The sequence below is a fragment of the Esox lucius genome, chromosome 1, assembly GCF_011004845.1.
Source record: "Esox lucius isolate fEsoLuc1 chromosome 1, fEsoLuc1.pri, whole genome shotgun sequence".
Taxonomy (NCBI): domain Eukaryota; kingdom Metazoa; phylum Chordata; class Actinopteri; order Esociformes; family Esocidae; genus Esox; species Esox lucius.
This window is the reverse complement of record NC_047569.1, coordinates 14,873,048-14,900,613: the sequence shown is the minus strand read 5'-3', so window position 1 is coordinate 14,900,613 and position 27,566 is coordinate 14,873,048. Positions and strand designations below refer to the sequence as shown.

At 43.3% G+C, this 27,566-nt stretch overlaps 1 protein-coding gene across 3 annotated transcripts in view; it reads left to right on the top strand.

Annotated features, from left to right (window-relative positions):
* Positions 1-7,453: 7,453 nt before the first annotated feature.
* Positions 7,454-27,566, top strand: part of pik3cb (phosphatidylinositol-4,5-bisphosphate 3-kinase, catalytic subunit beta) — a 42,172-nt gene continuing 22,059 nt past the window's right edge. Inside the window, exons 1-2 of one of the 3 annotated variants that reach the window (XM_029119177.2) lie at positions 7,454-8,059; positions 15,806-15,888. The gene's annotated coding sequence lies outside the window, so the exon portion shown is untranslated. The remainder of the gene's footprint in view (positions 8,060-15,805; positions 15,889-27,566) is intronic. The other 2 variants (XM_029119180.2, XM_029119179.2) reach the window with 2 other exon arrangements.

The window sequence follows — 27,566 nt, the reverse complement described above, 5'->3', positions numbered from 1 at the left end:
TCCAGCGAGTCCTAGGTCTTCCCCGGGGTCTCCTCCCAGGAAGGCGTTCCGGAGGCATCCGAAAAAGATGCCCAAGCCACCTCAGCTGACCCCTCTCGATGTGGAGGAGCAGGGGCTCTACTCTGAGCTCCTCCCGGGTGACCGAGCTTCTCACCCTATCTCTAAGGGATCGCCCGGCCACCCTGCGGAGAAAGCTCATTTCGGCCGCCTGTATCCGGGATCTTGTCCTTTCGGTCATGACCCAAAGCTCATGACCATAGGTGAGAGTAGGAACGTAGATTGACTGGTAAATCGAGAGCTTCGCCTTGCGGCTCAGCTCTTTCTTCACCACGACAGACCGATACATCGACTGCATTACTGCAGAAGCTGCACCGATCCGTCTGTCAATCTCCCGTTCCATCCTTCCCTCACTCGTGAACAAGACCCCTAGATACTTAAACTCCTCCACTTGAGGCAGGCACTCTCCACCAACCTGAAGCGGGCAAGCCACCCTTTTCCGACTGAGGACCATGGCCTCGGATTTGGAGGTACTGATTTTCATCCCCACCGCTTCACACTCGGCTGCAAACCGTCCCAGCGCATGCTGAAGGTCCTGGTTAGAAGGGGCCGTACTTAAAGGAACCGTATGTAGGATTGTGGCCAAAACTGGTACTGCAATCACTTTAAAAATACTGTAGAGCGGTGTATCCCCTCCCCCTCCCCCCTGACTCGAGGTTGCCAGACAAGCTGCAGGATTGGGCAGAAACGTAGGCTGCTTCTACGAGCTTCCAATGGCAAGTGACGGCGAGTCGTACGCAGTACGTTTTTTTTCTGTTAATTATGTTTATGCTTAATTAACAGAAAGAGATATTTTGCGAAGTATTTACTAATTTAATAATTGTCATTAGTCAAATATAATCGTAAAGATGTATGCTCGTATGTGACAGTACATTGTTAGAACAGTAGCTGTTAGTCTAACTTGTAACGTTAGGTATCTGTCATTAACGTAAGTACAAGCACAAGCCTATGTCACTATGTGTAACTGATATCAAAGATACAGCTATTCATTTAGCTGACGCTAGAAGTGAAAGCGGCCAGCTGTATTATTTTACTTACCCCGCAGCACACGTCCATAACGCTAAAATATGTGATGTGAAAGATTACATGACATTCTACTATTTTTGGCTGTAGAACTTGCATGAAAAGTAGGCTACAAAACGTTCCAGGTGGGCCAACTTTTTTTAACGTCATAGGCTACACTGTGCTTTTCATTAGTGTTATGGACATTAGAAAAAGTTATTTTACCTTGGAATTGCGCCTAGTGCTTCCAAACCAACACTAACATAGTGCATAGCCTAAAAGGTAGAGAATGTTTATTTTGAGTTAGGCTTCTGTCTCAATTACGTTTCAAATTGCCATAATGGGCGGGCTAATGTTGTTTTCCTCAGCGTTTCAGCATAAGGACAGAGAAACGGGCTCTGATAATGCATTGCTAATGTTAGCATACGTCCATATGAGCTAACGTAACGTTACTTTGCACGAACATGCATAACTTTGTTCGACTGTCATGAATATATGAAATGTCCATTGACATCAAGTACAAGTTAGTCAAACATAGATGAATCTTACCTGTCCAGGAGAAAATTAGCAACGTTGGCGTCTGTCTTCAAATTCTTCTCCATTTTCAGCCGTCTCCATCTCTCAAAGGCATCTCCTATACAAATTCTTGTTTTATTTCGGACTTTGTCACAACGTATTTCGGAATTATAACAAGGCCTTTTAGATTTCGTAACGTTGGACATTATTTATCCGACTAGAGTTAGGGTAGGTTAGAGCAGAGCTGGCAACCCGGATCCTGAAACACTACTGACTTCGTGATAGGTAGATAGGTGGAGGGTGGAGCATCAGGCCAAAACACAACATGACAACATCAACATCAGTTGAGGGCTGCAACTCTCACTTTTAAATGACAATATCCTGGCCAGAATACTGTTGTCATTGATATAATTATTTGAAATGAACATGATTTCTTAATGTCTAGTGACACATCAGGGCCATTTAATGATTAATTGAAATAGATTTCTTACATACGGTTCCTTTAAGACCAATACAAAAAAGGATTTTTAGAAATGTTGGCCAACTGAAAAGTATGATCATTGAAAATGATGAGCATGTACAGAACTCTTTTTGCCTGAATTACTGCAGCAATGTGGCGTGGCATGGAGTCGATCAGTCTGTGGCACTGCTCAGGTGTTATGAGAGCCCAGGTTGCTCTGATAGTGGCCTTCAGCTCTTCTGCATTGTTGGGTCTGGCGTATCTCATCTTCCTCTTCACAATACCCCATATATTTTCTATAGGGTTAAGGTCAGGCGTGTTTTCTGGCCAATTAAGGACAGGGATACCATGGTCCTTAAACCAGGTACTGGTAGCTTTGGCACTGTGTGCTGGTGCCAGGTCCTGTCGGAAAATGAAATCTACATCTCCATAAAGTTGGTCAGCAGCAGGAAGCATGAAGTGCTCTAAAACTTCCTGGTAGATGGCTGCGTTGACCTTGGACCACAGAAAACACAGTGGACCAACACCAGCAGATGACATGGCACCCAAACCATCACTGACTGTGGAAACTTTACACTGGACTTCAAGCAAAGTGGATTATGTGCCTCTCCTCTCTTCCTCCAGACTCTGGGACCTTGATTTCCAAAGGAAATGCAAAATTTACTTTCATCAGAGAACATAACTTAATTAAAAGAAAAAACACTTGAAATATATCAGTCTGTGTGGAATGAATGTATACATTATACAAGTTTCACTTTCTGAATGGAATTACTGAAATAAATCCACTTTTTGATGATATTCTAATTATATGACCAGCACCTGTAGTTTTGAAATATTGATGCTTGGCCTCAAACCATAAGCAAGAGACAAGGATCAGTGGTCCATATGCCATCAAAAGTCTCGGGTAGTGCATCAAGAAGTACAATTTAGGAGTATGTTTCTCTGGAAATACCTCTTCAACAAGGACAAGGAAAACTGTGATCCTCTCCTCCTAGTATGGTAACCAGCATTTTCTCACAGTGGGGGCCATGATGATCACCAATCTCTCTCAGAAATAGATAAACATCCCATGCACCACATCCATGAATCTGGTGGCAGTAACCTAAAGAGGTTCCACTTCTCTGTCGCAGTGCCTGGAAAACGTCCACTGGGTCTCTATGCATGCTCAGGTATGGGTGGGGGTTTTGAGGCTCTGTCATTCACTCAATAATGGAAATGTTGGAGCTCGTAGTTGAGATGGGCCAATTTGATTTGTTTCTCCTTCACCAGCTGTTTTAACACTAAAATGAGAATGGCTGGGATAATGCCTTCAATCATGGTTTAGATCTGGTGGAAACAAATAAAGAATTGGAGAAACACAAACTTCAACTTTGAGAAGCAGCATGCATTCCTAATTCCACAAATGACAGCATTCTCTGGATTTGCTTCCGCTGCCTCTAATTTGTAGCTATAATTCACAGAGTTTTGCATAATTAATTCATCTTCAGTGAATTTCTTGGAAATGTGCTGCCTGGCGGTGTTACAGAAATGACAGATTCTTCCTGAGCTGAATGTTTTAGTCAGTCTAGCAACTGCATGTGCTGACAAGTTGTCTGCTGAGACAGTAGCTATGGTACCATGAAAGATCCTTTCCTCTCAACCACACTTCAAAGACACTCCCTGTGTTTCCAGAATCTCAACATCAGACAGTAGAGGTTGAAAAACCTCATCATAATCAGTAAACCCTGTTTGAATGGACTTGTGTTGAACAAGAATAGAGAGGTATGTGTTTTGTAGCTCTGATAAAAACTTGCTATCCCAGTTTCCAATTTTGAAATACACTGCTGTCAGTTTGTGTTTTCCCTTCTTTGACCCCAGGGGATTTTTACCACCTCAAACTCATCCACGTAAAATTTAAGTTGTAGCATGTTTTTTGACAAAGCAAAGGGTTACTCTTGAAGATATCACCATCAGTGAAGTCTCGAAGTACATCATCATTGCTAGGGTCAACATCTCTGTTTAACACTGCCCAGGACACCTTCATTTTTAGCAACTCTCTGTAAAATGTTAAGAAGCGGGATGCATTGAAATGTGGCCCTGCTAGTTTGATCTTCACTTTTTAAATGTATCTCAGTTGGCTTCACCATCCCAAGTTCATGACAGCAATATTGTGTCCACTCAGTATTTATGGTTCTAATACATTCCTCAAAAACCTTTGTTTGGTTTAAAAATTCATTCAAATCATCATCTTCATCATCAACCCTGATGTTGTTCTTCTGGAGGTGAAACTTTACTGCTTCACTATCGTGAGACAAAAAGGAGTCAAAAATTGTCCAGAGGTCCTCTGCTATGCTTGTATGCACAACAGCAGGAACACAGTGCCTCTCTCTAACTTTAAGAATGAAAAGGCAGAGATTACATGTTAGGCCACTGACAAGGTCCTCGGTTTTGTGGATCAAAGATTGTACAACATTGTGTTTAGGCAGCTCATGAACAACATGTCCGGCAGGATCAGCTGTACCATCCTCTTCAGTACAATCCATGAAGCATTCAGAGTCAGATGGATTGGCACCTAACACTAAGTCTCTGTGCCTTCTATATATATGGGTTCAATATGAGGCAAAGCAAAGGCAGGATTTCATACATCCATTTAAACCACATGTTAATAAATGTGGCTCATTTTGGTGATACAGCCCAATGTGGCTAATTTGTTTTTTCAGCGAAAAAAGTTTTTGTTGCACTTAGGACAGTTAAATGAAGTTTCCATGATTTCTTCTAAAAACCTTGGAATGTTGATCGGTGATCCTCCAATCCATTAATCTCAAGCCAATGTATGACATCTTTGACAGTCCATTTAGACAAGTCAGTCACGCTAAGAACCAAAAACAGAAAACTGTGTAAACAAATGGAAAGACTTTGTTGATTTTAATCAGCAAAAGAGCTTCAATATATGCAACAGTCCACTACATCATCATCAAAGGCACAGGATATGTCTTACTTATTGGACATTGTCCCAGAGTGGAATTCCATTTTTCTGTGTAAAAAGTCAGAAAGGAAAAATTTAAAAAAATTGTAAATGACAGAGCTGTTTTTATTGCAAATCAGTCAAGTCACTTAATAATTTCAAAATATTCTTGACTTGTCTTGTATTAGAAAAACAAAACAATCCACACTGGATCACATACTTAAATATATGGAAATACATTAACATTGTTACCTGCTGTAAATTCTATATAACAAACACACATATTCATCCATGGTAACAGAAAATCAATTCCCACTGGGCTATTTACAGCATTAAACTAACTCAATAAACAATTAGGTTAGATATCATCAGCATTACTCTTGGCTATAACTAATACCCGTGCTTTCATTTAAACAATGTAACATTCATAACTATAAAAGAAAGACACAATTTGCTGTGCACTAAACCCTTATCTGAAAAATATTCAGCCCCCGGTCTTTAACTTCAAAAGAAACTCCTGCCACTGGCACGAGACTCCACCAACAGCTTGTTCAAAATAAAGTTTTTTTTTTCACATTTAGCAACGATAAGGTCTATATTTTAAACTTTCCTAAAAACATGAAATTGAACATAACAGTAATGGAACCATAACCTGAGAGCTACAAAATAAAAGGATACATATGTCACACTAACCACCGCAAATTTACTACTTTTTATCAGAGCTTCACTAACCGATACAAAATAGCTTCTCTCAGAGGCTGACTCAACTGCCCAAAATAATACAAAATAGAACACTCACAAAAGTATTAACCACTCAGCTCTCACGTTAGCATAATTATATACTTATAATTATATACTTATTATTAAACCAAAATCAACTTAAAAAATACTAAGTTTTAACGCCTTTCGCTAATAAGGTTGTTAAACTGTGGCACTCACCCTTGTTTCCATATCCCAAACTGATGCGGGAGCGCCGCTCTGCTCTTATCAGAGATTCCATGCGCGCGGAGAGTCCGTTTAAAAAAAGGGAAATGAGAGGAACTTGATGTAAAAAAATCTGCTCCTTTTGCTTATTTTTCTTTTCTTAGCATTTGTTCAAGTGCTCCAGTGTCCCAGAGGGCCACGTTTTGCTTAAACATGGATTTATCAAGAAGATCATGCACAGGTGGCTTGACCTGAGGCCAACTTTAATAGCGCCCTCTATTAATCAGTTTCTATACTCATGGGAATGGCCATTTGTAGGCCACAAGCATCTCTTTTCTTTTTTTTTGCGAACTACAGATGTATCAGTGTCAGCACAATGTACAGTAATGTAGCCTGATCAGTTTGAAGGAAAAGGCTAAATTAACCTTCATCGAACTTTACCATAGTTAACACAAATCTGACATTGTTGGCCTAATCGGTTACAATCAAACGGTTGGGGTGAAATATCAAGAAAGTATAATACAGTACGCCTAAACCAAGTGGGCCATTCCATTATGCCTAAACCAAGTGGGCCATTCCAGTACGCCTAAACCAAGTGGGCCATTCCAGTACGCCTAAACCAAGTGGGCCATTCCAGTACGCCTAAACCAAGTGGGCCATTCCACCGAATCGGTGCCTTTTCCGTCCCCAGCCCCTTACATACATAATTATGCATGAAAAGTATCTGTTTAATATATTATCAAGTATCTTGCACTTTGGCCTAATTGCAATTTGATGATATATCATGTAAATAAATAAAAAGTACCTACATTTTTTGTAACAAAAACATGGATATAATGATATTTTACAAAAATATGATTTTGTATTTTCCATACATTGAGTAATAAATAAACATCTACATTTATGCTAGAATATTTTTGCCTAAGCTTTCCAAAAACATTTGACAGTGCATTAATCAAATATATAAATACAAACATATTAGTGGATACATTATTCAAGGTATTTGCAATGTATTAAAAATAAATGTTGAGGTGTGTTTAAAATATATTATGTTATACATTTTTGAATGCATTGTAAATACAGTGCGGAATATTTTTAAATGTATTACATACAGTTTTAGAAAATTCATTAAATGTCCAATCATTTTAGTTTTCACAAATTAAGTTCCCTTTGGAGGAACAGCCTACACATCTGGCCTAATGTCCTTACATCACCAGGAGGCGACAAAGTTCTCTTCTTGAGTCGTCATTGGACTCAGCCTTATGCCTGAAACACCAAAAATAACTATATTTCCTTCGTTTTAGTGTTTTACGAAAAGTCAGTGTGGTTAACTTGTTGAACTTTAAATCTACGATGAGACAACCGCTTTGGGTTGCATGTTGCAGTCATTAATGTTAAATTAATAAAACTGTTTCGTTCGTTATTAGGCTACTTAATTTTACGTATTCGGTCAAAATGATGATGAATCATGCGCACGAAGGGGCTGAAGCGCTGTTCAAGCTTTTCAGTATTTAAATAAGACTTGCGCAATAACACATCTGCATTCCCATTTACGCTACACAGAATAAGGCGTTGTGTAGCAGAAATGTATTTTTAAGTCACCACTACAACCCGATACAGGCTAGTACAGAAAGCTAATATTTAAAAGAATGTACCCGGGATAATCGACATGACTTCGGCAACTTCAGAATTTTTCAATTGCCAAATTCCACTCGCGTTTATTTTATTTACCACTTAATACGCAGAAAAGGTTTCAGAACTTTGTGTTTCCGGGTGAAATCTCGACCACTAACTTCATTTCATGTTGGGGTATGAAGATAGGGGAAGCGAAGCCGGCTGGCCACTGGACGATGCATGAACAGTAGGCTACTGAAGGAGCCGTGAGAGGAAACGGGAGGGATAGATGAAGAAAAAAAACAACAGCAGCTGAGTTGTGCGTGGTTTACCTTCGGAAAAACAGGAAGCCAACATCGATCTGCCCACCTGCGCCGCATTGTCTTGCGGGGAGAAGACAGCGGGCTTTCACTGCTCTCCTTGCCACGTAAATGCTTGTTTTTGCTAATCTGTCTCGTGGATTCAACCTAGAGAACAAAACAACTATTACAACATTTGTATGGTCGACACTTTCCTGTTCCAAACAACAGGAGTAAATCAAGGTAAGACCCAAGAACAATTCCAGCTATCAAATGATCATGATAATATGCGCGTCCGTAGACCGGGTGGGCTTGAAGCGACAATTTACACATTACAGCCCTAAGATGGTTAATTTAAGTGGTATTTTTTAACTTTTGACGTGTTTCTTTTTTTCAAGCAATGGCCAACGTTTCTTAACGCGTTTCAAGATTGATAGGCTATGCCAAAGATACTCGCTCTGATTGTAGTTATGGGATACGCTTGGATCCCAAAATTCGGCTACTAGTTGAATGGTTTATGATCGTACAGGGTCGGGTAGGCAATGTTCGGTGTCGTAATGTTAGTTCGGTGACTTGCTATTAATTCGGTTGTTACCCCTCCTGGTCTAGAATAATCCTAGGCCAAATAGTTCTCCTGTCGCTTCGGTCTCATCATTGCCTACACTAACACCGTTTACTTTAGGCTACGTATGACATAATAAGTAGGCTACATGTTTTGGGTAAGCCACTTGCTCTCATTGGTGTTCTTCGCGGCCTATTAGTTATGTGAATATATTTTTCTGTGTTCGTGTTCTCAAACTGAAGGTAGTCCCGCCGCGGCTGCCGACGCTGAAGTCGTACTGAAATGTTGTCCGGTCACGTCTCATTAACGTTTCCCTCGCGGTAGTTGTATATGTTAGATTCAAACGTTAGGCTATGTTTAATAATAAACGGACAAGTCCACAACATAATTGGTAGAATATGTTTTGCAGTTAGCGGTGGGTATAGTGCATTTTGCCAGTAGCCTACTGCGGATACTGCCTGTCAGTAAACATCGTCGTAGCCTGTCCGCCTTTTACCTAACATTAATTAATGGATGATTTTAGTATATGAGACAGAAGGCAGGTTCACGTTTAATCTCTGCGTTTTTTGTCAACCCTGCACATGTCGTCTTGTAGGCTACATTTGGATAGGCCATCTCGGAGTAGTCTAACCATTGTTGGTGACGAAACACATATGTCCACAACCCGCAACATAACGCTATGTTTTTAATGTCCAGTGGTTTTAGACGTTGACCGTTATTGCCTAACTGTGATGTCACTGTGTAGGCCTACCTGTCCCCATTTGTGAATTTAGTGGCATCATTTTAGATCCGGTTTCACTAATATTTCCTAAACCCTAAAACTAGTACAAGTTGAAGCATGTTTGGTATTCATTATTTCTCTCGAGCAATCGTATTCTATTTAGGAATCAGGTCAGGTCTTACTACTTCACTGTATTAGTAGTTGATGTGAACACACAGTGATCTTCACTATATGACTCCGATTGTGGCCATTTTTGGTCCACACAAACTAATGTTGGGTTTCACTCTTTCCTCCCCATCCAAGTTAAGACAATGGAAAGAGAGGTGCGTTATGTAATTTCGAGACGGTGAAGTCACTGCCAAAACAAAGGGCATGGTTGTCTTCAAATGTGATCCCTTAGCTGTCAAGTTCTTTGATATACTTAATTTAATACAATTTGTTATTATTTTAATACTTTCATTGAATATTTAATGAGGGTCTAAATAGTTAATGAGGTGTTGTTGATAATGGCCAGCATTCAGTGAAGAATGGGATGTTATGTGGCGCTCATGAATGTGTACAGACCGTCTCCAATTTCAGCAGGGACAACTCAAATGTATCTATTTTTGTTCTCGAAGTTGCCAGTATGTCACTTGTCCTGCTTCTATCAGTATGCTTGTAACAACCTAAACATTACGAAACCTGTATTAGATAAAATTAGCTGCTGAAGAAAACAACACTTGTTGAAACTCAGTAAAGCTTCTCAGTTCCTCTTTATTACAGTCCCTATGGCTCTATTTCTCCCCCTAAATAACAACTGTGGATGTGTGTGAGAATGAGGGACTGGAACCAGCACCATGTGACAGTAATTCAAGTGGGGCTGGCCAGCAAGACAAGGGAGGCATGATGTCACAGGTCAGGGGACCGGCAGGGGCACAAACAGAGAGAGTGAGTGAGTGAGTGGGTGGGTGTTTGTGTCTACTACAGTGTATCTGTGGCTATGAGAGCCAATTATCACACAAACACACACAGCCCCCTGGAGCACTAACACACGGGGTCTGGGGTAGAGCTGGCAGTGACTGGAGCCATGAATGAAGCAATTCTCTCAGTCATGTGAGAGAAAGCTCCCAGTGCCTCTGGGAGGACCATTGGTTTGCATATACACTTAATATGCACACTTGACTTACATACACACTTATCAACCGTAGAAACCACACGTATGGGTATGTGGCAGTCTTGCATGGGCTAAAGTGTACGCCACAATAGCCGTGCCGGAGACACGCATACACACACACTGTGTGTGTGTCGAGAGTTTGTCTGGGTGTCTGGCCATGATTGCAGAATGAATTATCATTCATAACGTTAATGCACTTCTCGGAAGAAATTGTCCAGAATGACAGTGTCTTTTTCTTGTGTTGGTAGTAGATATTTAGTGTGTCTATGTGTGGAAGTGATTGCACTGTTATCTGTTGTGCAAAAACAGACAACTTTTCACCATGAATCATACATGATTACTGCTCCAATTAAACATGAAACATGATTAAGTTGACATGTGGAATGCCGGTTGTCCAATTTGAGACCATTATCCCATTCATATTTGCCATTCGCTGCAGCTGCTCACTAAAACAAATAATAGTAATCAAATAAATAAAAATCTCTTAAAGAATGTATTATTTTTGAATTAATGTGTTAACTCTGTGCGCAACCGAGGATTTATTTTTTATTTTATTATCAGGCATCGTACTAGGCTGCCCCGATTAGGGTGGGGCTGTTCTCAAGCTGCCTCCAAGGTAGTGGGGGGGGAACACTGATAACACTGCTGACGTCATTGTCCGGTCCTCAGTCTCCATGACAATGTAGCGCTTTACACAACCTGATATTTACTCCAGGCCACGCCCAGGAAACTCAGCGACGGAGTAAACATTTTAATGGATCTTGGTCATATGAAAAAGCCAGTGATATTAAAAGAAGTTTGACCTTCTATTGGTGAACAAGAGAACATCTGGTAGCTGGGAGGGCTGGTTCCTATTGTTACACCTTCAGATGTAAAGAGAAATTATCAACCCCAACCACTTATCCTGTGCCATTTCATTTCTGATAAATATGTTTGCGTTTGCCAATACTAGTGATATGTGATGTTTGAAAATGCATATAAGTTCAGTGCCTCATTGACAATGGGACACTTATTGGCTACAACAGTCAAACCGGTGGTGCCCATGAAGGTTAAAGTTATCGGTCTATTGTTGTGGCATCAAAACAACAGGCAGCATTTGGCCCAGCTCTACACTACCCACCTGCTAGTGGTGGCCAGGTGTGTTTGGACAGTAGTCAGTGCCGCTGTTTGAATGAAAGAAACACCTGCATTTTCTTATTTCTGCTGCCAACCACCCACCTCCCTCTTCAACTGTGCTCAACCCCCCCCCCCCCACCACACACACACACACACACACACACACACACACACAAACACTTCCTGCTGTCACAGTGAAATGTAATCACCCCTCTCAGCCGTTGATGGCTTGTGCAATATCCTCTCTGAAATGTGATGGTGGGAAAGGTGGAGGGGTGGTTGGAGCAGATGTGGTCCTTTGGTTTTGTGGGTGGGTGGGGGGCGTCAAACAGTTGTATGCCCCGTGCCGACTACCTTGGCATGTGCACAAACCACTAGCATACAAGGCACCTTCAGATGTGTTAACATACAGGTCTGTACTTCAGATACACACCCACGTCCTCTATTCCTCCGATTAGACTGGACATGCAGACATGTGCCACTGTGTGTATGGTGACTGTACTAGCCGGAGAGAACCGCAGCCTCACCGCGCTCTCCTTTCCTGCCCAACAAGCTGCGACCTGCCAAGGAATTCGCAGAGCAGAGAGGGGAGCATTGAGACAGGGAGGAGGAGCGCTAAACAAGGTGAAAGAGTGACTGGGGAGTCTCAGCTATGCAGGAGTAGAGGATGGAAGGGGAGCTATTGTAATGGGAAAAAAATGAGACCGGTCAATAGAACCAAAGACATTAGAATTAGCCTATAATGTTCTGTTATTTAACCGGAGATCACAAGCAGATATTTATTTTTTGTGTGCGCGCCCTGGGCAAAACCGCATACGTTGTAATACACAACCTAAGAGCTGGAGTGGAGCAAGTTGAAATAAAAATCTACTATGAAATAATGGGTCCACCTGCAATGTGTTCTAAATGATACATAATGTGATTTAGTACTCTAAATATGTTGGCAGCTTCTTTATAGTAGCCTTAAAGATTTAAAAACAAACCCAATCGTTTTTCACCTCACATTAAAGTGTTTGATGGTGAGAAAATGTAATTGATGGACAGAAAGTAGACAAGGGCTGAACTGAGGTAAAGAAAGTGTAGGGAGTAGCCTGGAGGTCTAGACTCTGTAACCAGAAAGGAAGCCACACTTCCTCTCCTCACCATGACAACTATGCTACCTAAAGCCTGGATGCTGCTACGATTACATACGTTTACGTAGTTACAGTATGCACTACTTTAAATGTAGCCAACAAGTTCACATAGGGCTGTGTGCACGGACATTAACTGGAGCAGGGGGTTATAATGAAACATGCTGACTACCTCCCAATAATAGTAAGCACCCTGAGTCTGAACACTGTAGGAAACTACATTTAAACTAACCAACTATAATGCACCCCTTGTTTTTTAAGATAGCTTACTAGTTAGCCTGCTAGTGTCATTATTTAACATTTATTTTGTCACGGTGAACAGATTTTTGTGAATTAACAACTGTTGCAATGTTGGTGCTTTGGTGCCCAAGACACTTTGGGAAGTTGTTGCGGGAAATGTCTATTAGATATTTTGGTCACTAAGTATTATTGTGTAATTGCGGCGAGGGTAGGCAGAGTTTGAAAAAATTGTTCCCACGGGCCTTCATCGCTTCTGGTTAAACGTGTGTGTGTGTGTGTGTAAAATGGTGATCTGAGTAGATGGATATTTCTTGTACTCTACTACCTCCAATCACCCTCTGTCATTGCTGTGTGTGTGAGAGCCATATAGTGGCTGGTACAGACCTTTGTTCAGTCAGGCAGGCAGAAGGTAACTGATTTACAGCATCCAGGTGCCTATCCCCCCCCACCCACACACACGCATGCACAGATACATTACAGTAGGCCCTAAAAATTGGTAGAGAGAACTGGTCAAAGCCATTGGTTGTTTCACGCAACAGGGAAGTGTTCAAATACGCAAAACGCACACTGGTATACAGGCACTCACACAAAAACCTAGTTAGCCCCTCCACATCGCACTTCTCTTGGCAACCGTCTTGACTTGGGTGGGTCATTTGAGGACGACTGGGTTGTTTTGTGTGTGGGTGTGGAAGTCTCCTATTATTGGATGTATTGTGTTTGTGATGGACAGACAGAGGTCCTTTTGTTTGCGACCTCTCCGTGATGACGCTGGGTCGTATTCGTGCGTTTCTGTGTTACTCTGTGTTGGTGTGTGAACTCTCTCGCTGAGATCTGTTTGTTTGTGTCTAAAGCCCTCACTGTGCAGTGGCTGAGGGAATGTGAAGAGTAAAACCAGCAGGGCCAGATCTCTTGACACAGATGATGCCCGACCTTGGACTGATGGCTCAACGGGGACGTGGCTAGATGTGCAGTCGCCTGGCGTTTGGACAAATGAGCTTAGCTAGAGTAATAGAAGAGGGACTCTGACTCCCTCTTGATTGGAAGGACTAGGAGACACTCATGCTTTGTATTTACTCTGTGCTTTTTGGTCAGGCCTTGTCTTTTGCTGAGGGTAAGGCAGGTTCAATACAATGCTACAGTGTCTAGATGAAGATAGCCCCCCCCCCCCCAGGGGATGAAGTTTTGACTATGTAATTCTATGAATAGAATGCCCCCCCCCCACCCCCCTCTCAGAAGGGGGTACACTTTTTTATGAGGGCGGTGGTTCCAGTACACAGACGGGCAGTGTGGGCTGTGTCATGAGGGGGCAGTAGCAGGGAGTTTATGGATAAGGGGGCTAATTTGGGTTGGGTGGGGGTGACTAAATGTACTCCCCAGAATCAACATTCCTTGCATTCCACAGAGAGGCGGTGGGGGAGAGGAAAGGGTGTGTGCCATGGGAAAGGTAGCGGGAGGAGGGGGGGCGAGCCACAGAGCCAGGCGTCCGGTGTGGGCCCGCCCCTTTGGCCGATGGGTCTCCAGATCGTGTCCCAGAGATAAGCGCTGTGTTCCCCAGACAGGGAGGAGTTTGCCGTTCCCGACATGATATGAGCGTCTGCTCCAAGGCTCCCTGTCTGCGTAAGCATCGGCGCTCTGAGCCACCACGCAGCGCCCAGGCCTGCGTCATCCGCCACGTCTCGCAAGCATTGTTCGGCTAGCGCCACGAGCCCGCCGGCTAGTGCGCCATTGATTCGGTGAAGAGCCCAGTGTTATGTTAGCCTGCACAACACGCTTTGAAAAACAAGGCCTCTTTTACTGGGGTTCCAGGTGGCTTAGGGAGACGCGGCTGGGGTTCGGTTCTGATGGAGGTCTTTTCACATGGAGCGGTGTCCTGTTTCACATTGGATCGATAACTGACCCTGCAGTCTGTGTTGCTATGGGTTTGGAGTGTTGGTTAGCGGGACAGACTATGAAGAACAGTATATGTCGACCGGGACGTACAGGCCAAGGCCGACGCCAATGCCGACAGCTCACAGATGTGTTGAGTCATGTGATACTCTTGAGTTTTGATAGGCACAGCTTCCTATGAATCCATCCAGTCAGTTAAACATTGACTATCCAGACTCCGAGATCCTATCAGTACTGCGACAGCCGCACAGTTCCTGGAATAATCACGAGTCTGGCACTTGAATTTGTGTGTGTGTGTTTGTGTGTGTGTGTTTGTGTGTGTGTGTGTGTGTGTGTGTGTTAATGCGACCTGTTTAGCTGTTCATTTACATGACCTATTCCGGAGAAACTCCAGAGTGTGCGTGCCTTCTCTGTTGTTAGGTGGATGCCTGCAGGTGTCTGATGTTGTCCGTTCAGTGTCAACATGTCATAGTAAACAGCAGCCGCACGCATTGCAAAACATATCGCCAGCTGCATATATGGTCACGCCCTCCTTAACGAGATTGGCAATTGTTGCCTTTGGGGAAAATGCAGGAAGTCAGTAACCCTCCTTGAGTGTGTTCTACGTGTCTCTGTTCAGTGTGTATGTTTGGAGTGGGACTGCGTCTGTGTAAGCTCTGGTATCATGTTTATTTACCATCCTGAAGAGGTTACGTTTGCCCTGGCATCATTGAGTGTCTGTAGGCCCTTGAAGTGACGGAGATGCGATAAAGGCTTCTGTGACAACATCATCAGGGTAATATTCTGGTATGCCGGCCTCTCTTACTATGAGTGCGCTGTGTCCTCGGTGGAAAAATCTGGCTGCTAAGTTATGTTGGTATATATATATGAAGTTCAACCCACTCTGAGAGGCTGGGGAGGGAGGGAGGGAGGGAGGGAGGGAGGGAGAGAGCTGTAGAGGCGTGTATCTGAGTAGTAGTTCTTGCAATATCCGCTATCTTATCTTTAATGGGGAGGAAGGAGGAGCCATTGTGTGGAAAGCAACTTGGCTGTATGGTCCCACACACAAGTGCCTCGCACACCTCGGTCCTCCGACTGTCCTCTTGACTCTCTGTACCTGATCTCCAGCGCTTGCTCGCTCACAAACGCATAAAGATATACACCCGCGCATGGACTGATTTTGTTCCATCTCTGCCCCCAGATGCAGTGTTCCTCCACCTCCCCAGACACTCGCAGCATGAAGCAGAGACACAGGAAATAAAGATCCTCCAAGAGAGACAGCAAGTAAGACCTGCTTGTGTTTGTGTCTTTATGGACAGCACCAATTGATCCTGGACAAAATGTTTAGCAAGTTAGGTGATTTCAACACCTATTTTTTGGTTAAAGGAACGACACAAAATTATGAACGGTGTGTGTGGTGTCGGTGTGTGGTGTCGGTGTGTGGTGTCGGTGTGTGGTGTCGGTGTGTGGTGTGTGGTGTCGGTGTGTGGTGTGTGGTGTCGGTGTGTGGTGTCGGTGTGTGGTGTCGGTGTGTGGTGTGTGGTGTCGGTGTGTGGTGTCGGTGTGTGGTGTCGGTGTGCGGTGTGTGGTGTCGGTGTGTGGTGCACTAAGTCCTCTGGTATCTGGGAGGGTAAGTGTCCTGACAGGTGGGGCATGTTGGAAGTCAGTCAGCATAATTTGGAAAGCCACTGGGTAAAAGCTGCGGAGCCTAGACACAACCAGTAAGGGGGCTTTGCTTTGTTGTGTGACCCATTGGTGTTGGCCTACGTCACTGCTTTAGGTTGTGTGCCACTGCTGTTCCCCCGACCGTTGTTGTGTTTTGCCGGGGACACACCGGGTGTGTTCCTGTGTTTGTTTTGTCAATCCGCCAGTCCTGGATGGATGTATGGATGGAAGAGTTACACACGCAGGCTCTGCTGTACGAACATGAGCCTGTTGACCGAGTGTCCGACAATGGGGGTATAGATGTCTCATCCTGGTTATGTGGTGTGCTAATGGCTGTCCTTGTGTACAGTGTACATTCAGATGTTTGTGTACACAGCAAAGTTGTTTTCAGTGTTGAAAAAGACTAACAAACTTAGTCAGAGGTGTAGGTAGGTGTGTGTGAGAGAGAAGCATTTTATATGGAGCTGAAAAAGTCAGCATTTCTATTTTCTTGGACATGTATTTAGTCTATTATAGACAGGTACTGTACATCTGTCGGCATGGCAACCTCCTGGCCTGTTATCAATCAATAGTAGCTGTCAATATAAAGGCTTTCATGCACCTGTGCTCCCTCTGTCTGTCTCTGGCAGCAATCTCCTTTTCTGTTTCCACTCAGAATAATGTGGAAAAACACCTTGATCCAATTACCTCTGGTTCAGCCTGTCATTTTGATCTCGTTGCTCTTCCCACCTCTCTTGGCTGTCACCCAAGAGCAGAAGGAAGGTTGATTTCCCTTGCCCCCCCCCCCCCCCCCCTTAGTTGCAAATCAGACTGTAACTCCACTCATTTGCTTCCTGCATAAAAGAGAAGTCAAACAGAAGGTAGCAGCGACATGGTCCGTATGTGATCAGACATCGTAGTGGTTGCTAAGCTACTGGACTGATTCTGGCCGGATAATGTTTGGGGATTTGTCCGGCAACAGTCATCCATACCATAAAGGTGGCAACGATATGGTGCCCACAGGACCAGACCAGGATCATACCAGAACCTGAAGTCTTGGATTACTTGCAACAACAGCACTGCACTGATGGCCTGGGTTGGTGCTTTCAAGGAGCAGGACACAAATGCACACACAATAAATCCCATTATGACCTCTGACAGGCAGTCAAACTGTCAGTTTCCAAAAAGCTAATCGAACAAACCAAATAAATAAAAAAAGATACATCTGCTGATTGGATGTGGCAAGGCTCGCAAACCATCACCAACTTAAAAAAAATAATAATAATCACAAAACGGTAACCACCCAGCAACGCAAGCCTACATAAGGACTATGCTCGCTTCAAGGCAAGTAACATTGAACCATGCATGAAGGCATCTGTTGTTTTCGATGAGCTTCAGGTTCCTGTGTGCACACTAATGGGTGCCTCTTCACCCTTCAGATGGATAAAGAGATCTGACATTGGACCTCAGATCCTCAGACTACAGCCTTGCCATATAAATCATCTTGAGCTGCTTGGTACTTCAGATGGGTTCTAATCACCACTGGTCATCACCAGGTCCACCCAGGTGACCCCAGAGGAAGGTCCCTTAAATAGTCAAGACTCCTGCCACCCACTATGTAGAATGTTCTCTTATCCAGGGGGTCCCAAATGTTTTTTAGCTGGGCCCTCGTTCACATTATAAAAGTTTCACACTCTGCATGGCAGGCACTGCGATAGGTACCAGTGTATTAAATCAAGTCTGTTAAAAGTGACTGCCAGGTTATTACCTCGTCGGGTCTATACACGCAGTTTTATTTTTGTGGTAACTCTTGTTCTGACTTCATGTCCACACTCTGGACCACACACACTTTTAGACTCATCACATACTGCTGCTACCTTTCCTCCATATACTGTGCCATGCAAGTATTCAGCCCCCTGACCAGTTCTGTCATTATATTGAATTACAGGTACTTTGGCATTTATTTTTTCAAACCCTGACACTTAAAATCAGTTAGTGTAAACTATTAGTTGTTGGTATTATTTTGGAGGATATTTGTAAGGAAAATAAAAACATAATTGCAAAAGTAATGCTCAAGCTGTGAATCTGAAGAAAAATTCTGACCAAATAGGGTATAAAATAACACTGAAGTGGATATTACAGTGAGTGAAGCTGGATCAATAATCAAGAAGTGATCACACCACCTAGACATAAAATAAATGGACTCCCTTAGACTGGTAGAAACATCTTGACCATCTGAGCGCTAAAGTGGAATTGCTGTTGCCGTTCCCAGAAATTGAGTTTTCTCTCACGAATAGTTATATCTTTGTGTTTTGAGGTTATTTTTATTGTGATGCCGTTGGGTGATTTGAAATGGCGTGCCACCCTGAACCCAGTTGTATACAATCCTAGGAAACCCTGCCCTCGTGCCCATTCCAAATACTCTTTTGGTGGTATTAACACTAACAGTGTGTTCAGTAACCTGGGCCACTCCTGCCTTTTGTATATGGTGTTTTCGGAAAGTATACAGACCTTTTCGCTTTCTACACATTTTCTTGTGTGAAGTGAATTCATTAATATTTGATCACACATTTTTGGTCACCTGCAAACGTTTTTTATTCTGGGTTGTTGTCCTACCGGTTTCCTAACTGTTGACTAATCAAGGGACTGACTTAAACCTGCTAATGTATAACCACTTTTCAACAATGGTATTGTTCTATTCTTACCCCTAATAGTAGGTTGACTGAGTTCCAAAAAAACGAAAGACAACATACGCTCATGCCTGCCACAACCCATTCATAATGTTTTTCCTACTGTACGCCAGGCTGGTAAAAAATTCAAATGATTAAAAAAAACGTGCCAAATTCAAAGAGCAGATACTATCCTACACTGTGTATTGTGATACTATGGAAATGTACCACTGATATCTTATTGTACTCCATTGAATATTGTTATCTAATTGCTGGACATGAGACAGACTAAATGTTCTTGTCTGTTTAAATAACAGCTGAATAAAAAAAAAAAAGTATTTCTATTTTACAGAAGGGCACTGACGTATTGCTTACTAGCATGGAAAGAACCGTGTATCTAGCAATGGTCTCCTGTGGAGAGACTCTGGTGTGTGTCTGTTGTCTGGATGTCTGGGACACTCAGTGTGTGGTGTAACTTCATATTACATTCAAGACAGCTTGGTGTTGTTTTTATGTTTGTTGCTTGTTTTCTCTTACTCTACTGTTTCACTCTGAGCGTTATCATAAGGAATTGAGACAGTTTGGGAGTTCCTTTCGTACACATTGGAATGACCAACAGGTCTGGAAAAACTCCTAGCCTTGTGCTTTGACTGTGACATGACAATACTTCATTATTGATCACAATCTTGCTTTGAAACAGGATACCTCAACTTCCCTGTTCCTGCCTAACCTGTGCGTTTGTCTACCTATGTATGTGTTTGTGTGTAAGTGTGATATCAAAACTATGAAATAAGACAAGGTATCATGTAGCAACCAAAAAGGGTTTAACAGATCAAAATAAATGTAATATTGTAGACCCTTGCCACACTTTGTCTTGGTGACAGCTTTGCATACTCTTTGCGTTCCCCCAACCAGCTTGTTGAGGTAGTCAACTGGAATGCATTTCAATTAAAATTGAATTTGTGAAATGTCTTTCCTTAATACTTAAGCCTAGGTATACTGGTGGTGACAAGGGAGGATGGGTTTACAGAACGCCATCATTGTCTGCTCTGTGGTAGTCCATTCTATGTCATGAACAGCTTAAATATGCAAAGACAAAACAGTCAATCCTTATTTTAAGACCTGAAGGTCAATCATTCTGTAAAATTATAAGAACTTTGGAAGATTCTGCAAAAACCATCAAGCCTTATGATGACTGTCGCTCATGTGGACCACTACAGGAAAGGGAGACCCGGAGTTTCCTCTGCTGCCGAGGATAAGTTGCCAGGCTCAGAAATCGTCCGTTTGCTGTACCTCAGATTCCTCCGATCAGCTGTTCAGAGGAGGCTGTGTGAATCAGGCCTTCATGGTCGACGCTACCAAGAAACCACTACTGAATGACGCCAATGAGAACATGAGATTAGTTTTGGCATAGAAATATATGAGAAATGGACATTAGACCAGTGTAAATCTGTCCTTATGTCTGACGAGTCGAAATTTTTGATTTTTGGTTCCCACCACCATGTCTTATCTGTTGAACGGATGATCTCTGCATGTCTGGTTCCCACCTTGAAGCATGGCGGAGGAGGTGTGATGGTGTGGGTGTGCTTTGACTGTCACACTGTTTGCTCAATTATTTCGAATACCAGGCAAACTCAACCAGCATGGCTACCACAACATTCTGCAGTGATATGCCCTCCCATCTGATTTGTGCTAAGTATCCCTGGTACTTATACAGCTCCAGAAAACATTAAGAGACCTCTGCACCCTTTTTAACTTTTTTGGAAAGGAAAGAAAAAGGTGCAGTGGTCTCTACCAGGGGTACTAAGCACAAATCAGATGGGAGGGCATATCACTGCAGAATGTTGTGGTAGCCATGCTGGTTGAGTTTGCCTGGTATTCGAAATAATTAATTTGCAATTGTAATTAATGGAAAAGCTTGTAACAATTAGAAATAAAGTATAAAATACTAATGACTTAACAGGCCTATGCATTAGGTTATTTGCTGCTGTTATGGCATTTCTGAATCTGAATATCTCCCAAGTAACAGTATATCTAACCTAATTGTTTATGCTAAAACGGTATTGAGATTGTTAACCATATTTTAAAATAAAACTTTGAATTTATTGCATAACATATTACAATTTACATACATTTTTCATTTAGTTAATTTAGTGGGTGGGGTCAACTGTTCAATGACAAAAGTTGAGGAATTATCGATAGTGAAAATATTTGTCATGCACATCCCTACTATATATAAATAGCACAGCACATTTTTGGACAGTTAGGCACACATCGTATCTCTCACCGACCCGATCAAGTTAGTGAATATGATTGACATGATGTCTTTAGATCATGGGTAGTCAACAGATGGCCTCTGGACCCAAAATGGTCACCAAATTGTGATCTTGTATAATTTCAAATGTAATCTTTATTAAAAAAAAAATATATATATATATATATATATATATATATATATATATATATATATATATATCTTTAAGTTTTCCATTATTAATATGTGCTTGTCCTTCAAAATCCACTCTGAATGAAAATGTCTCACTGCTGAAACTAGTTGTCCAGCCCAATATTGACACACTAACTTTAAACCCTCCCATGCTGCCTTGGACTCCTCATTGCTCCGTCACTCATATAATTCTTCTTCGGTCGTCATAGTTTCCACATATTCGCATAGAGGCATACTTCCTCAACACTTGCTTTTGTTAAATGGTTGTGTCAGAGAGAACTAAGCTGAACCTGTTTTAACCCTTGACGTTCTGCCATGAATAAGCAACTGTGGCCACAGTGAAACAGGAAGGGCCATTGCAACCACTTCCTGCCGTTGGGTCTTCTTGATGCTAATTTGACAGTCAGGTTTTGGGGCGTGGCTTAAAACCACAAGAAGCAAATACTCAGAAGATGTGGCTCCACTTCGAGGAAGAAACTGTTTCTGTAAGAAGGAAAGAAAAGAAAGATGGGAATGTGGTGTCTCCAATTTCTTTTTTCTCTCTCACTTTCTACAAGCCCTGATTCGTAGAATCTGATAGGGCATGACTACTTTGCGTGTGTGGTTTTTCCTTGGTGTGTGTGTGTGTGTGTGTGTGTGTGTGTGTGTGTGTGTGTGTGTGTGTGTGTGTGTGTGTACGTGCACCTTTGCATGTACACATGTGCTTTGAATAATGATCATTGACTGTGATAAAGCAAGAGTTTACTCCGACATCTCCGTCTCTCTTCACCTGAGAATGTAGTGGGCAGGTCTGTTAGAGGAACTAGAGGTGTTTTCCATTAGAAGAAAATATAGAAGTGAGTTATCCTAAAGAGACCTCATACCAGTGCGCCGCTCAGCCACCTGTCTGGGAACCCGAGTGTGTTGGTGTGTTCTGCAGTCGGTCTGACCCCTGTGGTTATGTCTGAGTCTCTGAAGGTGTTTCTGTGGTTGGTGTCCCCAGTCTGACTATTTTTTGGAAGCAGGCAGTGGTGTTTGTCAGACGGCTCCATGTCTAAACAGACTGCACACAATGGATCTAGATCTATATATCTGTCTCTTACTCTCTGCAGCGTTTCCCCTACTTTGTTTTCCCAACAGTGGGGGGGGGGGGGGTGTTTGCGAGCAGAGATGCCGGCATCAACGACAAAAAAGGCTTGATGCGTGAAATGGTAAAACATCCTCCCTGTACACCAGTCTCTCTTGCTTGTCTTTATTTTGTTTGCATTATTTGACAATACTGTACTGTCTTAACATCATTCTCTAATAATAACTGAAGTACTCACTCTCAATTAACCTTTCTCTAAAACTGTTCATGAATTGCCTTCCAGACTCCTAATAAGAATCACTAGCTACGAACCCATGAGGGAATATGAATTCCATGTACAGTATCGAGTAGTCTGTTGCATTGGGGGTTAAACAAAAAGTTAACTTTTGGAACCTGGGGCCTATTTAGAGATTATCTAGCATGGTTCATGGAGACATTTTCTTTCGTATTATTATATATATTGTTCCTGCATTCTCTCTCTGAGCTAAAATGGAAATGAACGGGGTAACCAATGTAGCAAAAAATATTTCCCAAATGAGTACGTTGTGTAATTCGTACGGTCCCCACTCCCAACAACGTCTGGGCATGCTCCTGATGAGACGGCAAATGGTTTCCTGGGGGATCTTCTCCCAGACCTGGATCAGGGCATCAGTAAGCTCCTGTACAGTCTGTGGTGCTACTTGGCCGCGTCGGACACACCGATACATAACATCCCAGAGATTCTCAATTGGATTCAAGTCTGGGGAACGTCAATGCCATCCAGAAACTGCCTACACACTCTGGCCACATGAGGCCAGGCAAGGCTTTCAAGGAAAGGCCTCCCCAGACCATCACTGACCCACCGCCAAACCGGTCATGATGGATGAATTTGCAGGCAGCATAACATTCACCATGGCGTCTTCACATTCTTTCATGTCTGTCACATGCTCAGTGTATGTCTGCTCTCATCTGTGAAGAGAACGGGGTGCCAATGGCAGACCTGCTAATTCTGGTGTTTTCTGTTGAAATTCCAATCGAACTGCACAGTGCTGGGCTGTACGCACATGTCCCACTAGAGGATGTCCCCCTGTTCAGTGTCTCTTCTTTTGCCTCTCTAGGCTACCATACAACACATTTTATTGGAAAGAAGTGTTACGGACAGACAAATCTGTCCATAACAAAGTTTAATGTGTTCTGATCACAAAGAAGAACATTGGTCAGATGCAGGTCAAATGAAAAATGCAGAGTGCTTGACAGCATCTGTCAAGCATGGTGGAGGTAATGTGATGGTCTGGGGCTTTTGTAGTGGTGAAGTGGGAGATTAGGGTTAAAGGAATTTTGATGAAGGAAGGCTCTTACTCTATTTTGCAACCCCATGCCATACCATGTGGATGGCACTTGATTGGAATAAATTTCCTCCTACAACAGGACCATGACCAAAAGCACGGATCCAAACTATGTAAGAACTATTTAGAGAAGAATTAGTCCGCTGGTATACTGTCTATAATGGAGTGGCCAGCACAGTCACTGTTGTGGAAAGCTGCTTCACGGTGTGGTATGTAAGAAGTGCCAATCCAACTTGTCGGAGGTGCTTCAGGAAGCATGGAGTGAAATCTTTTCTGATATCATAATGTGTAACCTTATCAATTACTTTCCTATTAATTTTGCTATATTTCCTATTCAAACTAATTTCATATATATTCATGGAATACAAGTGACCCCAAACGTGTGTGTGTTGGGGGGGGGGTGGCGCAAACGTTGGGGGCAGGGGTGACACAAGGCCACTGTTTGTGTGGGACACTGGCCTGCCCTCACTGACCCTATGAAAGACACACACACACACACAGGCAGACAGTTGAGCTGACTAGGGACAGAGGACTATTGTAAAGAGCCAGCCCAGACCAGCCCACCCACCACAGGCAAACATTGTATCTCTGCATCCCATCTCTCTCTGGCCACCCCCCACCCCAACGATGGCACTATCCCTTTAACTGTATCTTCTCTCTCGTCTTCGACTATCCGTAACCAGCGGATCTCCTCATCCCCCTTTGCTCTTGGCTGCCTGTGTTTGGTGCAATTTAAACCTGAAATAATATTGTTTGTTCTTCTGATAGTTTACACTCCTCCTGTGTTTTCCACATTTTCCTGTCTCTCTCTATATGTCTTTTCAATTAAAGGGATTTAATGGCACGAAGAACATTTGCTTGTATTTCAACAGACAGTGGAAATGAGAACAATGCATTTAAAAGCCATTATTCTCCATCTCTCTTCTTTCTCCCTTTTCACTTCCTCTCTCTGCCTTCTCTCCCTCCTCTTTCTCCCTCTCACTTCCTCTCTTTCTCTCTCTCCCCCTCTGTATCTATCCCTCTCTCTCCCCCTCCCTCTCCCCCTCCCTCTGTCTATCTTTCTCCCTGAGGGAGGGGCAAAGTCTTACACACTGTAATGGAGAGCTTCTTGTTAGCGGAGCTGGCTGTTATTGTGACCTTTCCTAGCCATGCCTGTGTGGGAGTGTATCAGTATTTGTGGGTGTGCGTTTCTCTTGTCACTGTGAAGTGATTCAGAATCCAGGAACATCACACGGGCACATCTGACTCAGCGGCTGTCTATCCCACACCACATATGCTCCCGCTCCCTTTCTGTATGTTGGAAACCGTATGAATGTTCCATGATGTTGATACGGAGTGGTACCCATAATGCTTTGTTTTTTTTTTCATTTGGATTTGCATGCTTCACATTTTCTGGTCATCAGTCCAGCCCTGCATGTAAAGCTGCGTCAGTGAAAACGGGACTGGGGAAATATCGAATTACCAGAACGTTGGCCCCTTAAAGCACCTATGATTGCAGCTAATGGAGGAGTAGCTTGTCTTAATGCCATTCTTTTTGTGTTGAGTCTTGCCAATCCTAGGTGACTTATGTCAGAACTTCCCTGTGTCAGGATTTACACGTTCCACCTTCCCATGTTGAGGTCAGTAATACTGTGCTGTAGAACGATGTGTTTACGTGCATACGTTTGTCAGCGGCGGTGTTAAAATAGCCTTCTGTTTATCAGAGGGATTCTGCGTGGGATCGCTCCTTAGAATGACAGCAGTGAAAAGGTGAAGCCTCCTGGGTAGCTCGTCTTTTACTGCAGTCCAGCGAATCAATACAGGCACATTTCACGCCTCTTGTCATCTTGCTCAGGTTTCTCAATTCTTCGCTCGCTGTATATATCTCCATCTCTCACGATACTTTATAGCTCTCACTCCATCTCTATCCATCAATCTCTAGCTGTATATGTCATTTGTGGGCGCATGACACTGTCTCGCTCAGTGCTTTATTTCAGTCCATTACTCTGACTCACTTCATAATGTTTGGCAGGAGTGAGGTCTTCGCCTACACCCAAGTTCTGCGTTGCTGTTTCGGTGTGTGACTGTGTGGCGACTGTTTTTCCGCGTCTGTTAGCGCATGTCTTTCTCTTAGCAGTTCATTAGCGAACTCTCTGCTCTAGTGATGCAGACTGCTGTCATTAGACACATCTGTGCTCTCAGTGGTCTCAGGACAATTTCGAAGAGTCTGAGATGAACACCAGGGGAATGTTTAGTACCCGGGAATTGACAGCGCTCCCATAACGTCTTGGGCCGAAGCCTCATTAACACTGCTACTGTGTGAGTGTGTGTAGTTTGTACAGTGTGATGTGCTGTCCCAAATCCACCCTCTACAAACGTACATCTCCACAGTACCATTTCTACAACGTTCAGACCGTCTGCAGCCTCCTCTACCATTAGCCGCTGTCATCCGCAGCCTCCTCTACCATTAGCTGCTGTCATCCAGATTGAGCAGCTATGCCCTCTGAGGGAGACTTGCCCAGCATTAACGGAAGCTGTTGACATTTACACCACCCTGGCTTTTATTATATCACAATGAATACATTATGGTGTTTGTTTGGAGGCCTGTATAAGCATGTATGATGTCCCTACAGGTGATTTATGATTTGACGATTGTTGCATTTTGGGTTACTGTGTGCATTTTGGGTTACCACAATTCTTTCTGGTCGCATAAGGGGCACAGGGTTGAGAGCGATGGACAAAGGGGGACGAGGGACAGGAGGAGAGGTTTGTAGAAAGCGCTAAATTTAATCTCCTGCTCAGGGGGTTTACAGCTTAGTGCTACTCTGTCATATCTGGACCACTTTCCCTCGTAATGGGCAAAAACCAGATAGGAAGAACACACAGAACAGATGGAAAAGTGTGCGTGCGTGCGTGTGCGCGCGCGCAAACAAAGCCTTCCACTTTATCTCCACCACATCCCGTTTACTACCTCTCTGTGTCCAGTGTGTTGCTAATGGACTGTGCAGACCAGAACAGGGCTGTTTATGTATAGTGGAGTAAAGGATATTTAGCGCCTGCATATCCTGCTGTTGCCATATCCTGTGTCAAGCTCATGGTCACTCACTGTCCACCACTAGGTGTGCCTACTGATTCTATGGTTTGGTTTGAGCAGTAGCGGTTCCAAGACCTTTTCTTTTTTTCGTGTGTGTGTGTGTGAACACGTGCACTCTTAACACTTTTTTCACACCTTTTTGGTCCATGGAACCAGGCTTGCTGTGATTCAGGTAGTATAACCACTTGTGCTGAATAATTGCTGAGTCATCATAAGACTTCCTGCCGGCCATGCACACTCCATTCACTCCCACCTGCCAGAACGTGCCCTACCAGAGGCCTATAGGCTGAGGTTTCACTGGGCCTTCACATATCAAGTTCTTTCAGGTCTATAAAGGTTAGTGAACTAGTTTGGGGGGCGGGGACACACTGTGGCACCGTCAGGGCCGTTTTTTTTTTCTTTTTATCCCCCCGAAGCCCCTCCTCCTCAGCTAGTGAGCTGGTGGAAACGCTGATTCGGGCTGTCCTAGTACAGTGTGTGTATTGTATGGGAGTGGGAGAACTCCAACTATGTCTATATTTAGAAATGGGGTGGGTATAGGTCCTCTTTGTGAAAAGTATTTTTAAGTGTCACAGGATCTTTAGTCACTGACCTCCTCATCGCTGCATAGATGCGTGCACACGCGCACACACACACACACACACCCCCAAACAAACTGCGGACTGTAGGCTCGAGTGACACTCTGCGACAGTTTAGATGGAACACAAGGATTTACTTGTTAATTGACCTGATCATAATG